This window comes from Vipera berus (genome assembly GCF_964194415.1).
Source record: "Vipera berus genome assembly, chromosome: 5".
Lineage (NCBI taxonomy): Eukaryota > Metazoa > Chordata > Lepidosauria > Squamata > Viperidae > Vipera > Vipera berus.
The window spans coordinates 75,219,899-75,224,074 of record NC_138207.1 but is presented as its reverse complement, the minus strand read 5'-3'; positions in this window follow the sequence as shown (position 1 = coordinate 75,224,074).

Here is a 4,176-nt window from a genome sequence, read left to right as displayed (position 1 = left end):
GGTGACTGTACGTAAGGCATCCAGGTCCAGATAAGGTCGTAGTTGGCGCCCTAGTTGAACCCGGGAGAAGGCCCCCTTGGTCACAGCTCCTATGTGATCTTCCAGGGATAGCTGCGAGTCTAGGAGGATACCCAGGTTGCGGGCCCTATCAACAGGGGGTAATAACTCATCCCCGATGTTAAGGGGTGGAATGATCTGAGTATCCTGGCTTGCCGGTACGTACAGCCATTCAGTCTTGTCCGGGTTGAGTTGAAGCCTGTTCCTCCCCATCCATTCCCAGACTGCTTTCAGGCAGCGGGACATCACGTCGAGGGCATCACTGATGCTGTTTGGAGTTGAGATGAAAAGCTGGGTGTCATCAGCATACTGATGGTACCCTACTCCAAAACCACGAATGATCTCACCCAGCGGTTTCATGTAGATGTTGAACAGGAGAGGCGAGAGGACCGACCCCTGAGGGACTCCGCAAACGAGAGGCCTCGGGGTCGACCTCTGTCCCCCTGCCAGCACCGACTGCGAGCGACCCTGGAGAAAGGAGGAGAACCACCGCAGAACCGTGCCTCCCACTCCCAGTCCCCTGAGGCGCCGCAGCAAGTTACCATGGTCGATGGTATTGAAAGCCGCCGAAAGGTCTAATAAGACTAGGACAGAGGAATGGCCCCTGTCCCGGGCTCTCCAGAGATCATTCATCAGAGCGACCAATGCCGTCTCCGTGCTGTAGCCCGGCCTGAAGCCCGATTGGCACGGGTCTAGATAAACCGCTTCATCCAGGACCTGAGGAAGTTGATGCGCCACCACGCTCTCAACAACCTTCGCAAGGAAGCGAAGGTTGGAGACTGGACGAAAGTTATTCAATGAGGTTGGGTCCAAGGTGGGCTTCTTGAGGAGAGGTCTCACCACCGCCTCCTTCAAGGCGGTGGGGAAGTGACCCTCACTCAGAGAAGCAGAGATGACCGCCAGAAACCAGCCTCGTGTCCCCCCTCGAGCTGCATAAGCCAGCCAGGAAGGGCACGGGTCCAGTAAGCATGTGGAGGAGCTCAACCTCCTCATAATCCTGTCCACTTCCTTCGAAGTCACAGGATCAAATTCCTCCCAGATGACGTCGACAAGACTGTCCATGTCCTGTTCCTCCAACTCTGCCCAGTTGGAGTCCAGGCCGGTTCGAATCCGAGCGATTTTATCCAACAGATATTGACCGAATTCCTCGGCTCGACCCTGTAAGGGTTCCTCCCTCACCTCTTGGTTCAGTAGGGAGCGAGTCACTCTGAACAAGGCAGCCAGGCGATTATCTGTGGACGCGATGAGGGTGGAAAAGTAGTTGGATTTCGCCACCCTTATCGCTGCGAGATAAGACCTGGTGAGGATTCTTAGTCGCAATCGGTCGGATTCGGATCGACTGGATCTCCAACGGCTCTCTAGGCCCCGTCTCCGACGCTTCATCTCCCGGAGCTCCGCGATGAACCATGGGGCTCGCTGGGATCTGCGCCGGGTCAGGGGCCGCAGGGGTACAACTCGGTCCAGAGCCTCCGTGTCTGCCCTTTCCCAGGCTTCCACTAAGGCGTCCGCCGAGCTGTGAGCAGGGAGTGCATGTGGGTTCCCAAGCGCTGCCTGGAACCTATCAGGGTCCATTAGGCGCCTAGGGTGGTACCATCTGGTTGGTACCGTGCACCCACGGCGGGGGGTGGCAAAGGGGAAGTCTAGCCATAGGAGGTGATGATCGGTCCATGACAGGGGCGTAACGGTCGTGGCGCCCCCACCGATATCATCACGCCACCGTCCAGACAAGAACACCAAGTCGGGGGTGTGGCCTCCCTCATGAGTCGGTCCAGAAATTATTTGCGACAGGTCCATGGCCGCCATGGAAGCCATGAACTCCCGAGCTAGTTCGGACGATCCTCCCAGGGACGGTAGGTTAAAGTCGCCCAAGACCATGAGTTTTGGGAATTCAACCACCAACCCTGAGAGGACATCGAGTAGCTTGGGCAGGGCTGCCGCTGCACGATTAGGTGGTAGGTATGCCAGCAGCAGGCCCAACTGCGCCCCTGGGCCGTATCTCAGAAGGAGAGACTCACACCCGGCTATCTGAGGGACGGTGGTCTCTCGCGGGCTAAGGGTCTCCCTGATGATTACTGCCACTCCTCCGCCCCTCCCATGGGCCCGAGGCTGGTGCAGCACCTGGAAACCTGGCGGGCAGAGGTCAACCAGAGGGACACCACCCTCTGGGCCCAGCCAGGTTTCCGTGATGCAAGCCAGGTCCGCGTGCTCACTCTCCACTAGGTCACGAACAAGGTGAGCCTTATTAGCTACGGACCTGTCATTTAGGTAGACCAGCCTGAGCATAGGAGGCTGCACACCTTCGCTCCCGGGTCCTCGGGGGAAGTACAGAGGGTTGGAGCGTCTCACCGCTTGTACAGAGTGGAGATGACTCTCCCGGTGAGTGGTATGTGGCTTCTCTCATGGCAGCCACAAAATCCGTGATGGATTTGCCCTGTTTCTGGTTCCTACGCTCAAATATTTGCCTCCAAAAGAGCTCAGAACGTTTGGGCATAAAGTTTTTCTTTCAGTCTCTTTGTGAGTTCTGTGTACGAGATGCTGGTGACTGCATCTGGTTGGCACAGGCCCGCAGCTACTCTGTAAACCGCCGGTCCGCTGAGGGACAATAAAGCTGCTGCCTTCTTGCGGTCTTCTGTGATGCCGTTTACCAGCAAGTAGCCTTCGACTTGCCCCACATGGTCTTCCCAATCTTCGGGCTGCCTGGTATTGAATTCCCTCACGATGCCTATCTGCGCCATTCTCCGCCTGCGATGCTGCTTTTCGCTTTCTCCGCATTGTGCGCTGTCTTCTGCGGCAGGCGATGACGGCTTTTCGAATTTCCCGCATTGCGCGCTGTCTTCTACTTCTGCAGCAGATGCTCTCCAGCTTCCCCGGTCCTGTTTATTCCGCTTCACGGGATCCCATCCTCATCGCCACTGTTAAGTCGTGGGTACCGGGTGTAATGAATAGGAGACGACACTTAGAGTTTATATGTTTATTGCTTACTACATGGAACTAGGGCGCTTCCGCCCCCTGGGTGCCCTCCTATAGCTTGCCCAAGCCCCACAGTCACCCAACCCGTTTGCTCTATTCTCCCACCAGCCAGGAGACACCCAACCCAATGCCCTATATTTCCCACCGGACAGGTTGACCAATCAGGTCGCCTGACCGATGCCACCTGGTGGAGCACCACTTGAACACCATTGGCATTGACAAATTCACCATTAGTCAATTGCAAAAGGTGGCTTTACTAGGAACTGCTTCCATCCTGTGATGATATCTGTAATACCATCAAACATCCACATCTGCCTATCCCAGGTCCTTGGTAAGGACTCGATAGGTAGACAAAAATGCCAAATCCAGTCTGAACATCTGGCTGACTGTGCGATGATCAATAATAATAATAAAGTTGGAAGGGACCTTGGAGGCCATCTAGTCCAACCCCTGCTCAGGCAGGAAACCCTATATAATTTCAGACAAATGGCTGTCCAATCTCTTTTTTAAAACTTTCAGTGTTGGAGCATTCACAGCTTCTGGAGGCAGGTTGTTCCACTGATTAATTGTTCTAATTGTCAGACATGACATGAACCAGGCTGCCTTGTAGTCATCCTACATCCCAAAAGTGGCCTTTAGATACCTTTAACTTCAATTCCTGTAAATCCCTAGCCCAGCAAGCGATGGACTTGTTGCCTGGAGCAGGAGTCTACAACTGTTCTGTACCAGTCTGCTACCGGCCTTGCAGAAAGGCAACCCCTGTACAAACGGCAGAGGCTGGAAAACATCTGAGGCTGGAAAACGTCTGCCAAGTTTAATTCACAAACAAACAACAGAACATGAAACAAGATATCGGAACTTTGATCCTCAAATGGAGCGGTTGCTTTCAGCAACCAGCCCTTCCCCAAACACTCCCTTTATTAGAGTTCAGGGCGTGGCCTCCCTGTGCCTCCTTCCGAGGAGTCCCACAGCCTTTCTCTGCTTGCTCCTGCTTGACTGCCTCCTGCGTCGGGCGTCCTTGAACAGGGCCAGCTGTGGGTCATCATCATCCGCACTGTCGGGCTCGCGCAGCTGAGAAGAGGGGCCTGGCTGGGGGCTCTGCGAAGCCTCCAAGCCATCATCAGCAAGTTCGTCTTCAACACCCTCCTC